This window comes from Elephantulus edwardii, unplaced genomic scaffold (genome assembly GCF_000299155.1).
Source record: "Elephantulus edwardii isolate Elephantulus edwardi_28Jun2011 unplaced genomic scaffold, EleEdw1.0 scaffold00194, whole genome shotgun sequence".
Taxonomy (NCBI): domain Eukaryota; kingdom Metazoa; phylum Chordata; class Mammalia; order Macroscelidea; family Macroscelididae; genus Elephantulus; species Elephantulus edwardii.
The window spans coordinates 706,564-720,451 of record NW_006399944.1 but is presented as its reverse complement, the minus strand read 5'-3'; the positions used below and the strand labels follow the sequence as shown (position 1 = coordinate 720,451).

The following is a 13,888-nucleotide window of genomic DNA, read 5'->3' as shown; positions in this document are numbered from 1 at the left end:
TTCTACAGTGTCCTACAAGGTTGCTGTGAGTCTGAATCAACTAAAATTATATGGATTTAGTTCTTATTAGTTTCCTGTAAGAGAACTGGCTAGGGGGAATTTAATTGACCAACAGCCATATCAGCTTTAACTAACTGACAACCAATTTTATGGACATCACCAAATTTACTCTCCCTTTCCCTCATCCTTACCATGAGGCTGTTCTTCTAACAGTTGTGTAACTTTAATGATGAAACATTTCAATAGAATGTAGGACTCCTCTAGTGAACAACTTTGACTGGAGACTCCCATTGTGGTGTGAGTAGTTTGCGTCTTCCTATCCTTCTTCTCTTCATAGGTTTCATAAGTAAGAAACCGTGCTGCAATCCTTCATAGGTTTCAAAGGTAAGAAGCTGTGCTGCAATCCTGAAGGTATGCAGTTCAAATCCAGCAGATACTCCATGGAAGAAAAATGGGCAATCTCTTCGTGTATGTTATTAACTGCCTCTCAAAAGCCCTCTGGAGGGATTGGGTCTGACTCAACAGTATAGTATAACAACAACAGCTTTCTTTAGAGAGCTCTTGTGGGGTAGTGGTAATGAGTTTTATTATCAACCCTAAAGTAGGCCGTTCAAATCCACCAACTGCTTTTCAGGAGAAAAATGGACTTCTGCTTCCTTGCTATTTACAACCTCCAAAAGTCCACTGGAGGGTCAGTTATGAGTTGAATCTGACACTACAGCACATAACAATAACAACAGTGACTTTCTTCAAAGTATTAATGAGCAAGATTGCCATAGCAAAATAAAATAAGGTATACCTGACCAGGACATGGTATTTTCAATTACTTCACATGCATATGAAATAAGGACAATAAATAAGAAATTTTCTGGTTTTTAATTGCAGTGTTGGTAGTCAATTTAAAGAATAAGGTGCACCTGATTCAAGTTGTATCTTTTTTTTCTTCCTCTGAATCTTAAAATTGGGCAATACAAGCTAGCAGGTTGTGAACATGGAGGTCCTTTCTCTGTCCCCTGAAGCAATGATCAGAGAGCATTGAATTATGCCCTCACCTGCCTCTGGCCAGATACTTGCCTCTTGTGACTCCAGCAGCAACTTGAGAAAGTCTGGATTCTGCTTTGTGACAAATGACCAGCAGTGATCAGAGAGCTGGTAAACCCCACTATCATCAACTTTTATTCCAGAGACCAGTGGTTCTCAACTTCAGCAGTGAGGAGAGAGTGTTTGGAGACAACATCATCAAGGACCCAACCCAGCAAGGGACCCATATTTCTTGTTCTCTGCCCTGAAGCACTACAATGTCCCAGACGTTGTTGTTATTGTTGTTGTTGTTGAGTCAGGTACAACTCACAGCAATCCTATGAACAAAAGATCTGAGCCCTCTTCTATCCTGTGCCATTCTCACAATCCCTGACATACAAGAGCTCATTGCAGTAGTCATAGTGTCAATCAATCTGGTAGCCTCAAATTCTTGTTTGGGAAAAAATCTAAAACAAGATGTCACCCAAAAAGGTTATCAATACATAGATCTCCTAGAGGAGGAAAAATTGTTAAAGCTTCTTGCCACCAACTTCAAAAGAAACAATGATCAAGCGTATTCACTGGATGAAAGGAAAAATGAATGATACAAACAAAATTATAGTTGTTGTTGTTGTTGTTGTTACGTGCAATTGAGTCACCCATGACCTATAGTGACCCTATGGGCAACAGCTCTGAACCCTGCCCTGTCCTAAGCCAGTCTCACTAATTCTGACATATCAACCCCCACTGCTCCAATTACTGTATCAATCCATCTCATCTGAGGTCTTCCTCTCCTGCATTGTCCCTCCAACCTTCCAAGCATGATGTCTTTCTCCAAGGACCAGTCTTTCCTGGCCACGTTCCCAAAGTATATGAGACGGAGCTTCAAAATCATAACCTCCAAGGAGAGACTTGGTTTCACCTTCTTCAAGACAGACCTATTTTTTTTTCTTGGTAGTCCATAGTATGTTCAAGACTCTTCTCCAGCACCAAATCTTGAAGGCATTGCTTCTTCTTTTGTCATCCTTAGTCCTTGTCCTGCTCTCTGAAGCATAACAAGTAATTGAGAAGACCATTTCCTGGATTAGGTGCACCTTTGTCTCAAGACTCTGGAGAGGTCCCTGACAACAGATTTTACCAATGCAATTCACCTTTAACAAGACTAATCAGATAAAATAAATTAAGCACTAGGAATCATAGAAAATGAAGAAACAGCAATGGAGAATAATAAGACCAACATTTCAGAAGCCATCAACATGCTGAAGACACAGAGGTACAGAATAGAAGAGATGGAGCACAGAATCAGAGAAACAGAAGATTGAGTGTTCAGCACTAATCTGCTAGAGAAAAAAGCAGAAACAGAAAAGAAGAAAAATGAAGAAATTCCAAGAATAACATGGATGGCATCAAGAGAAATAGCATACTCACAACTGGAATTTAAAAACAGGAAGAAGCAAATAAAGGGCAACAAAAAATCATGGCAGATTTACTAGAAGAAAACTTTCCACCTATCATGAAAAATGAGATAATATATGACCAAAAAGCTGAGTGAAACCCAAATAGAATAGACTCCAAAAGAAAAATACTAAGGCATATCATAGTCAAATTCACCAGAATAAAAGAAAGACAAGGGGAGAATTCTGAAAACGGCTAGAGAAAAACAACGAGTAACCTATAAAAGTAATAAAGCAAGGTTAAGCTCAGATTTCTCAGCAGAAACCATGCAAACAAGAAGAGAGTTGAACGACATATACCAAACACTGAAAGAACACAACTGTCAACAGAGAATACTATACTCTGCAAAACTGACTACCAATATGAAGATATCAGGACACTCACATAAAAGCAGAAAATAAAAGAGTTCATGGAGGTTGATATTTTAGGAAGTATTAAAGGAAGTCTTTCCCATAGAAACACCACAGAGAAATTAATAGATCAGAGTAACCTGATCTATTAATTTAAAAACATTTTACTGCATGCTCAGTATGGTGAATTAATCCAACCAAGAAACGGCTCCGTTGATGAAACACCAAAAATGTCAGCCGGCCAGATGCTCTTGGTGGCATTTGATGGCATGTTTGCCCAAGTTGAAACTGCTTTTGGCTTATTAGTTGAAAAGTCAAACAAGATGGAGATTCCTATAGCATGGCGAAAGATTGACATCATAAGGGAAGCCAGAAGCACTCAGGTCAATTTTTTTGATGATGATAATCATCGGCAGGTGCTGGAAGAGATTTTCTTTCTAAAAAGACTACAGACAATTAAGGAGTTCTTCAGACTCTGTGGTACTTTTTCCAAAACACTGTCAGGATCAAGCTTACTAGAAGATCAAAATACTGTAAATGGACCTGTACAGATTGTCAATGTGAAAACCCTGTTTAGAAACTCTTGTTTTAGTGAAGACCAAATGGCCAAGCCTATCAAGGCCTTTACAGCTGACTTTGTGAGGCAGCTCTTAATTGGTCTACCAAACCAAGCCCTTGGGCTCACACTCTGCAGTTTCATTAGTGCTCTGGGAGTAGACATTATTGCCCAAGTAGAAGCAAAGGACTTCGGTGCTGAAAGCAAAGTTTCTGTGGACGACCTGTGTAAGAAAGCTGTGGAGCACAACATCCAGGTTGGCAAGTTCTCTCAGCTGGTGATGAATAGGGCAACGGTGTTGGCAAGCTCTTACGACACTGCCTGGAAGAAGCACGACCTGGTGCGCAGGCTGGAAACCAGCATCTCTTCCTGTAAGACAAGCCTGCAGCGCATCCAGCTGCATATAGCCATGTTTCAGTGGCAGCATGAAGATCTCCTAATCAACCGACCACAGGCCATGTCAGTCACACCTCCACCTCGTTCTGCTATCCTAACCAGCATGAAAAAGAAACTCCACACTCTGAGCCAGATTGAAACTTCGATTGCATCAGTTCAGGAGAAGCTAGCAGCACTTGAAGCAAGTATTGAGCAGCGACTCAAGTGGGCAGGTGGTGCCAATCCCGCTCTGGCTCCTGTACTCCAGGATTTTTGAAGCCACAATAGCCGAAAGAAGAAATCTTGTCCTTAAAGAGAGCCAAAGAGCAAGTCAGGTCACTTTCCTCTGCAGCAATATCATTCATTTTGAAAGTTTAAGAACTAGAACTGCAGAAGCCTTAAACCTGGATGCTGCCTTATTTGAACTAATCAAACGGTGTCAGCAAATGTGTTCATTCGCATCACAGTTTAACAGCTCAGTTTCCGAGTTAGAACTTCACTTATTACAGAGAGTGGACACCAGTCTTGAACAACCTATTGGCAGTTCTGAATGGCTTTTGTCTGCACACAAACAACTGACGCAGGATATGTCTACCCAGAGGAAAATTCAGACAGAGAAAGAACAACAGATAGAAACAGTCTGTGAAACAATTCAGAATCTGGTGGATAATATAAAGACTGTGCTCACTGGTCACAACCGACAGCTTGGAGATGTCAAACATCTCCTGAAAGCAATGGCTAAGGATGAAGAAGCTGCTTTGGCGGATGGTGAAGATGTTCCCTATGAGAACAGTGTTAGGCAGTTCTTGGGTGAATATAAGTCATGGCAGGATAACATTCAGACGGTGCTGTTTACATTAGTCCAGGCCATGGGTCAGGTTCGAAGTCAAGAGCATGTTGAAATGCTCCAGGAAATAACTCCCACCTTAAAAGAGCTGAAAACACAAAGTCAGAGTATCTATAATAATTTGGTGAGTTTTGCATCACCCTTAGTCACCGATGCAACAAATGAATGCTCAAGTCCGACGTCATCTGCTACTTATCAGCCATCCTTTGCTGCAGCTGTCCGTAATAGCACTGGCTAGAAGACTCAGCCTGATGTCATGTCACAGAACACAAAAAAGCTGATTCAGAAAAATCTTGCCACGTCAGCAGATACTCCACCAAGCACTATTCCAGGAACTGGCAAGAGTGTTGCTTGTAGCCCTAAAAAGGCTGTCAGAGATCCTAAAACTGGGAAAGCTGTGCAGGAGAGAAACTCCTATGCAGTGAGCGTGTGGAAGAGAGTGAAAGCCAAGTTGGAAGGCCGAGATGTTGATCCAAATAGGAGGATGTCAGTTGCTGAACAGGTTGACTATGTCATTAAGGAAGCGACTAATCTAGATAACTTGGCTCAGCTGTATGAAGGTTGGACAGCCTGGGTATGAATGGGAAGACAGTAGACGAGTCTGGTTCAGCGAGGTCAGACATCCATCAGAATCAACTCAGCCTCAGGCATCCGAAGTCACACCACAGTTGGTGGTGATGCAACTGGGGGCTTACTCTGAGGAAACCTAGGAAATCTCGGTGCACTAGGAAGCGAATCCTGCAGGACAGCTGCACTCAGGGATACGCCCAACACCGTGGCCTGCAAACCAACCGGGGCTCAACGGTGAAAGAAAGGAAGCTCACCGCCTGCACACGGAGAATGTCTTTGTGCCTCAGAACAGCTGCAAACGTGTCAGGAGGTTAGCTGCAGAAAGAAATCGGTATGCCGCGGAGCACAGAGTGATTTGGAACCTCATTCCACCTGACCCTGTGTGTACAATCCAGGAAAAACAAACCCCGCTCAGAAACAGAGAAAACTGGGGCCACGAAGAAATCACAGCCAAGGAAGATTGGATGCATTCAGATTCTCGAGTTACATTTGTTGCTCGGCAACAGTACTGGTTGGGTTGACCAGTAAGTATGAAAAGGCTGCGTGATACGAATTTCAGAAAGGACTGAAAACGGAGAGCTATGTAACAGATACACTACATTGGAAGAACTTACTTCTGAAATGAAGGAAAATAAACCCACCCCATCGTCCCACCTCTCCCCCTCCCCACCCATTCCCCTTTTACTGAATCTAGTAAATTAGTCATTTTTCAATTTAAAAAAAAAAAAATTGCAGAAACATAACAGAAGAACAAAAGTGAAGAATTGAGAAAGTGGGACGCAGACTTACTAAGCTGGAGGGTGAGGAAGGGCCAGTGAGGCTTAGAGCTGCTTTTATGGTGGTGAGGAGTCATCATCGACTCAGTAGCACCTAATAATAACAATTATCTGTTAGAGGAACAATCAGAAAAAAGGAGGAAACAAAATGAAGAAAGCATAAGAATTATGTAGAATAACATCAAGAGGAATAATTTAGGCTCTCTGCTCCTCATCAATTGATAGATTGCCCTCTCTTCTTGTGCAGCCTCAGCCACGTCCCTGAGACTCGAAGGTGAAGGTCGGGGTAAACGGATTTGGGCGCAGTGAACACTTGGTCACGAAGCTGCTTTTAACTCTGAAATATTAGATGTTGTTGTCATCAATGATCCCTTCACTGACCTCAACAACATGGTCTATATGTTCAAGTATGATTCTACCCATGGCAAGTTCAATGGCACTGAGAATGGGAAGCTGGTCATCAATGGGAAAGCCATCACTATCTCCCAGGAATGAGATCCCATCAACATCAAGTGGGGTGATGCTTGTGCTGAGAATGTTGTGGAGTCCACTGGTATCTTCATAACCTTGGAGAAGTCTGGGGCTCACCTGAAAGGTGGTGTCAAACAGGTAATCATCTCTGCTCCTTCTGCTGATGCCCCCATGTTTGTGATAGGTGTGAACCATGAAAAGAATAACAACTTTCTCAAGATTGTCAGCAATGCTTCTTGTACCACCAACTGTTTGGCCCCCCAGGCCAAGGTCATCCATCACAACTGTGGCATCATGACCACAGTCAATGCCATCACGGCCACCCAGAAGATTATGGATAGCCCCCTCTGGAAAGCTGTAGCATGATGGACATGGAGCTGCCCAGAACACCACCACTGCATGGCACTGCCAAGACCATGGTCATCCCTGAACTGAATGGTAAACAGTGTCATGGCTTTCCAAGTTCCCATCACCACCAATATGTTAGTTGTGGATCTGACATGCCATCTGAAAAAAGCTGCCAAATATGATGACAACAAGAAAGTGGTAAAGTAGTAAAACAGGCATCAGAAGGGCTCCTCAAGGGCATCCTAGGATACACTGAAGACCAGGTTGTCTCCTGTGACTTTAATAGTGATACCCACTTTTCTACCTTTGATGCTGGGGATGGTATTGTCCCAAACTAATTTCATGGTATGACAGGGAATTTGGCTACAGCAACTGCGTGGCCGACCTGATGGTTCACATGATCTCCAAAGAATAAGAGCTCCTTGGAACACCAGCCCCAGCAAGAGAAGAAAGTGAGAGACGCTCAGCTGCTGGGGAGTCCCTGCCCCAACTCTATTCTGCCCACCTCGAGAATCTCACATCCTTGACATAGTTTCCATCGAGTCCCAGTTTCCATTCAGTCCCCCTGAGAAAGGAGAGGAGCTTGGAGAGCCAATCTTATAATGTGCCATCAATAAAGTACACTGTACTCAGAAAGGAGGAAAAAAAAAAGAGGACTAATTTATCTATGGTTGGAATCCCTAAACAGAAAAGGGTTGCAGAGAAGCACACATAGGAATGCATAAATATGCAATACTAAAAATAGGGGACCAGAACGAGGCGGCCGAGCGGCAGATGCAAAGATGCAGATCTTTGTGAAGATCCTGCCTGGCAAGACCATCACTCTTGAGGTCGAGCCCAGTGACACTATCGAGAATGTCAAAGCCAAAACCCAAGACAAGGAAGTCATCCCTCCTGACCAGCAGTGTCTGATATTTGCAGGCAAACAGCTAGAGGATGGCCATACACTCTCAGACTACAACATCCAGAAGAAGTCCACCCTGCATCTGGTGCTGCGTCTGCATGGTGGCTTTATTGAGCCTTCCTTGCGTCAGCTCACCCAGAAGTATAACTGCGACAAGATGATCTGTTGCAAGTGTTATGCTCACCTGTATCCCTGTGCTGTCAATTGCCACAAGAAGAAGTGTGGGCACACCAACAACCTGTGCCCCAAGAAGGCCAAATAAGAGCCCCCTCTTCACTGGCTCCCTTGCCTCTTGCAGGTAGCCTTCTGAGCCCCATGACCCAGGGCCCTCAATAAAGTCTCTTTCATTGAACTGAAAGAAAAAAAAATAGAGGACCAGAAGTACCAGTTCATAAATGATGTCAACTACAATAACGGCTCACATTGAGAAGAATGGAAATTCCAGAACACTTACTCTTGCTCATGTGAAATCTATACCTAGACAAAGAGGCTGTTGTGCAAACAGAACAAAGAAACAAAGAAACTCTGCTTAGTTTAAAGATCAGGAATGGTGTTTATATCCTTTCTCCATATCTATTCTATCTATAAGCTGAGCAAATAATTCAGGAAGCCAGTCTATATGGAGAGGAGTGTGGCATCAGAATTGGAGAAAGAATCATCAATAACCTGTGTTATGCTGATAACATAATCTTGCTTGCTGAAAATGAGGAGGATATGAAATGTCTGCTGCAAAAGATCAAAGAGTACAGCCTTAAGTATTGATTATATCTCAACATCAAGATGACAAAGATCCTCACCACAGGCTCAACAGTCAACATTATGATAGATAGAGATAAGACTGAAGCTGTCAGTGATTTGATCTTGCTTGGATCAATATCTTTGGTACCAGCAGTCAGGAAATTAGGAGACGTACTGCACTGGGCAAGTTTGCAGTAAGGTTCCTCTCTAATATACTGAACAGCAATGATGTCAGTTTGAAGATTAAGGTGTTCCTGATTCAGGCCACAGTCTTTTCAATCACCTGCTATGCATCAGTGAGCTGGACAATGAATAAAAATGACAGAAGAATTGATGTCTTTTAGTTGTGCTGCTAGAAAAGAGTATCCCATGGACAGCCAAAAAGACAAACAGGTATGTCCTGGAAGGGGTGTGGCCGGAGTGTGTTCCTTGGAAGAAAGGATGACCAAGCTTTGTCTTTCATACTTTGGACATATAGCTAGGTGAGGTTATTCCTTGGAAAGAGACATCATGCTTGAAAAGATGGAGGGTCAGTGAAGGAGTGGAAGACCCTCAACGAGATAGACTGGAACAATTCTTAACAATCACCACCATCGCAACACAAAGCAGAAAGAGGGAATAGGAAGTGTAGTTACTGAGCTTCTAAATGAAAGGAAGTCAAGGAAATTTCAAAACGAAGGAAACTATAGGTAATCTCCTCCATGTGATTTACAGCCTCTGAAACCTGCTGGGGGGTCAGCTATGGGTCAGGTCCAACTCCATGGTACACAACAATATTTCATACTTAGGTATAAAAGCATAATATTATAAAATAATAACTTAAAGCATAAATTTTTTTAAAAAAGTAAAACTCATCATAAGGAAATCACAAGACTTAGAAAACACTAAAACAAAAGAAATGAAGGAATTTATAAAAAAAATCTACAAACAAAATTAACTCACAGAAATGCAAATGGAACAAAGAAATCAGGAACACTACAAAAAAGAATGTAGTATGAAACACTATAAAACATGGATTTCTCTAGAGAGCATTATGGATGAAACAAAATAAGTTAGTAAAAAAAGAATTCTCATAGTACAAGACTACCATCATTTAAAAAATGTAATGAAAAGTTTACACATGAATAGAGTTAATTTTGGATGGTTACCAGAGATGGGAAGGGAGGGATTTGTTGTTGTTATGTTATAGTTGTTATGTTTTCGTTGTTATATATCACTGTGTCAGAACCAACTCATAGATGACCCTTGGTTTTCAAAGGCAGTGAATCACAAAGAAGGAGAACACACAATTTTCTCTTGAGAAGAAGTTGGTGTATTGAAACCTTTGGATTGGCAGCACAGCTCCTTAACAGCAGGCTACCACAGTTGCCTATAAGAGGAAGGGAATAAAAATAATAAATTAGGTGAAACTTCAAGTTGGGTAAACAATAGGGTAATCAGAGATTATAACTACTAATTATATTAATCTATCATAGTGATTGTTTTTGTGTACAGTCAAGTCAGAACCAACCCGTCATTGACCCTCCAGAGGGTTTTCAGAGGGAGTTAATTTGATGAGAAGAGATTGCCCATCCTTCTCCCACGGAATGGCTGGTGGATTTGAACTGTGTGCCTTTGGCATTGCAGAGCAGTTTCTTAATACTAGATTTCCTAATCTACTGTACTTTTTGTTTCAGGCTTTGAAGCCTGTCCTGTCCTGAGCTAGTTTCACTGGCTCTGACACATCTACACCCATTACCCCAGTTTCTGTATCAGTCCATTTCACCTGGAGTCTTCCTCTCCCGTTCTGTCCTCCACCCTTCCAAACATGATGTCGTTCTCCAAGAACTGGTCCCTCCAGGCCATGTGCCCAAAGTATGTGAGATGGAGCTTCAAAATCCTAGCCTCCAAGAAGAAACTTGGCTTCACCCTCTTCAAGACAGGCATATTTGTATTCTTGGCATAGTAGGTTCAAGACTCTTCTCCAACACCACAAATCAAAGGCATCAATTCTTCTTCTGTCATCCTTAGTCACTGTCCAGCTCTCTGATACATAGCAAGTAACTGAAAGATCATGGCTTGGATCAGGGAGCTGCAATGTCAATCTAAAAGCAGTTGGTTCAAATGCACCAACTGCTCTGCGGGAGAAAGATAAGCCATCTCTTCCTGCAAAATTTACAGTCTCTGAAAATTTGCTAGATGGTCACCAATGAGTTGGTTCTGACTCAACAGCAAAGAGCTTTTTTCAGTTGGTTGTGACTGTTATGAAAATGTGCATGAACAACTGAATGAAATTATAATTACAATGCTATAAGATAAAATGTGTATGAATGATTGAATGAAAAACCAGTATGATTTGTAAACTTGCTCTCAAATAAAGAAATAAAATAACTTAAAATATATATATGCACACACACACATGACTCTGGAATTTCCTGGCTCTATATTGAAAACAGTATCAAACTAGGTACTGGCAGTTATCTGAGAGCACACTTGTACAACAAATAAACACAGAGTCAACATCTGACAAAGATGCTGGCCGCCATCTTAAACAATGCATACCACAGATACAAGTCTATTACTGATGAGAAAAGAGACCTGTAGTAGTCTCATGTTCCATCAGATCAAACTTATTTTATACTTCATAACATTATATATCTATCTATATCTAGATTTAGATCTAGATCTATCTATCCACCATCTCTATTTGTAGTCTTGTAAATTTAGCCAATCACTGGAATGTTAGAAACAATTGGGACCCTTCAGTATTTCATGGGAATTTTCTTTGCAATTCAGTCACACACAAAATAGTATTTAAACTAGTAGTAGGAAATTAAGAACTCTGGGTTTGTATGTGGGGGTTTTATTTGAAAAGAATAGTCCCTGAGTGGTACAAATGGTTAAATAGCTTGGCCACTAACAACACTAGAGGTTCAAGTTCATTCAGAAAGAACTCAAAGGAAAATATGCTTCCAAACAGATCAGTCCTTGAACTCTATGGGACCCATGTGTATTCACACGCACTGTCAGTCTGATACTACGCATGAGAAACAACTCGAGAACTACCAGCTACTGGTACAATTACAGAAACCTTGAGAAAAAGAGAAAAGAAGAAATGTCTACCACCACCTTAACTCAATTTTGAATAGCTTTATTGGGATATGACCCATTTAGGAATTAATGCTGCTAACACAGAGGCAGCACTTCTCTGGCAGTTTGGATTCACCAGCAGCCCTTCAGGAAAAAGATGGGCAATCTCCTCCCATGTGCTGTACATCCTTCAAAATTCCACTATATAATCCGTCAGGAGACAGTTCCCAACTTGACAGCAAAGAACTGAGTTGCTAAGCTGACAGAGATACAATTAATATACCATGAAATTACCTTTAAAAGTATACAGTTGGAAGAAAAACAAGCAATGTAACTCATCACATTAATAAAACAAAGAACAAGAACCACATGATCCTATCAATTGATACAGAAAAGGTATTTGACAAAATCCAACACCCTTTCGTGATTAAAACACTTGACAAAATAGGATTAGAAAGCAATTTCTTACATAGTAAAAAGTATATATGCAAACCCAAGATCCAACATTGTTCTCAATGGAGAGAGATTAAAGGTATTGCCCTTGAGAGAACCACTTAAAAGCAATATATGATTGGGTACTATGGTTATGACAAGAGTCCAGAATGAAGGGAGGGGGAAGAGGTGAATTGTACACCAATGAAGGAATTTTTTACTTTTCAAAGAGAAGACCAAACTGGGGGGAGGGGTGGGCAGGGAGAAAAATGCAACAATGAAAGAATGGAAATCTAAATATCTTTGTAAATGTTCATGAAAATTAATAATTTTTTTTTTTTAAAAAAAGGCATTCCCCTTGAGAACAGGAAGTAGGCAAGGATGCCCTCTCCTATTCAATATTGGATTAGAAGTCTTAGGGATAGCAATTAGGCAAGAGAAGGAAATAAGAGGTATCCAAATTGGCAAAAAGGAGGTATAACTATCTCTTTATGCAGATGATATGATAGTATACTTAGAAAACCCTAAAGACTTATCAAGAAAACTACTGGACATAGTTGACCAATCAGCAAAGTGGCAGGATACAAGATCAACATACAAAAATCAATTGGATTTCTCTACAGTGACAAAGAGAATACAGACCTGTTGCTAAGAAAAACAATACCCTTAATAAGATTGTATACTTAGGAGTAAACCTAACAAGAAGCACAATGGATCTAGTCAAAGAAAATTACAAAACAATAACAAAGAAACAAAAAGAGACCTGGAGAAGTGGAAGAATATCCATTGCTCATGGATAGGAAGACTCAATATTGTGAAAATTACAATACTACCAAAAGTAATTTACACATTCAATGCAATCCCAATACAAATATCAATTCCATTCTTCAATAAGATGGAAAAGGCAACCTCCAATTTCAGGAGGCCCTGAATAAGCAAAGCACTCCTTAAGAAGAAAAACAAGCTATGAGGCATCTCATTCCCTAATTTCAAATCCTACTACAATGCCATGGTGGTCAAGACAGCCTGGTACTGGTACAATGACAGACACATAGATCAATGGAATAGAATTGAGAACCCAGAAATCAGCCCATCTACCTATGGCCAACTGATTTTTGACAAGGAGATGAAATCAGTTAAGTGGGGAAACGAGAGCCTTTTAAACAAATGGTGCTGGCAAAATTGGAAAACTGTCTGCAGAAAACTCAAGCAACATCCACACCTCACTCCATATACAAAAACCAACTCAAAGTGGATTATGGACCTACAACTAAAACCAAGGACCACAAACTTCATTTTAAAAAAGCTTGGAAAAAACTTTAGAAATCCTAATCCACAACATAAACAGTCTTCCAAGCATCCTGGCAGATCTACAACCAGGAGATGATAAAACAGATAAATGGGACCTTCTAAGAACTAAATCCCTATGCATATCCAAAAACTTCTCCAACAGGGTAAAATGGGAAGCCACAGGCTTGGAAAAAGTATTTGGTGATGAACACTAATGAGCGAAGACCTAATGAGTTGTGGGAGGATGTCAAATGTATCATCCTGGAAGAGTGCAAACAGTCATTACAAAGACAGAAGAGAAAAAAAAAGACCAAAATGGATGTCTGAAGAAACTCTGAAGATTGCACTGGAGCGCAGAGAAGCCAAAGCACAAGGAAGAATTCAAGATACTAAAGAGCTGAACAGAAGATTCCAAAAGGCTGCACAGGATGACAAAGCAAAATATTACAATGAAATGTGCAAGGAGCTAGAGTCGTAAAATCAAAAGGGCCGAACTCGTTCAGCATATCTTAAAGGAACTGAAGAACAAATTCAAAGCTCGAGTTACTACAATCAAGGATGCTTTAGGAAGAATATTAAATGATCCAGGAAGTACTGAAAGAAAATGGAAAGTATACTGAGTCACTGTATCGAAAGGAATTGGCAGACACAGAATTGAATGAAATAACATATGAGCTAGAGCCCATG

The 13,888-nt window shown here is 40.8% G+C and overlaps 3 pseudogenes; all 3 read left to right on the top strand.

Moving 5' to 3' along the window:
• Positions 1 to 2,995: 2,995 nt before the first annotated feature.
• LOC102846723 lies at positions 2,996 to 5,183 on the top strand (annotated as a pseudogene).
• Positions 5,184 to 6,226: 1,043 nt separating this feature from the next.
• On the top strand, positions 6,227 to 7,183 carry LOC102846320 (annotated as a pseudogene).
• A 367-nt stretch (positions 7,184 to 7,550) lies between these two features.
• LOC102852162 lies at positions 7,551 to 7,934 on the top strand (annotated as a pseudogene).
• Positions 7,935 to 13,888: the final 5,954 nt, after the last annotated feature.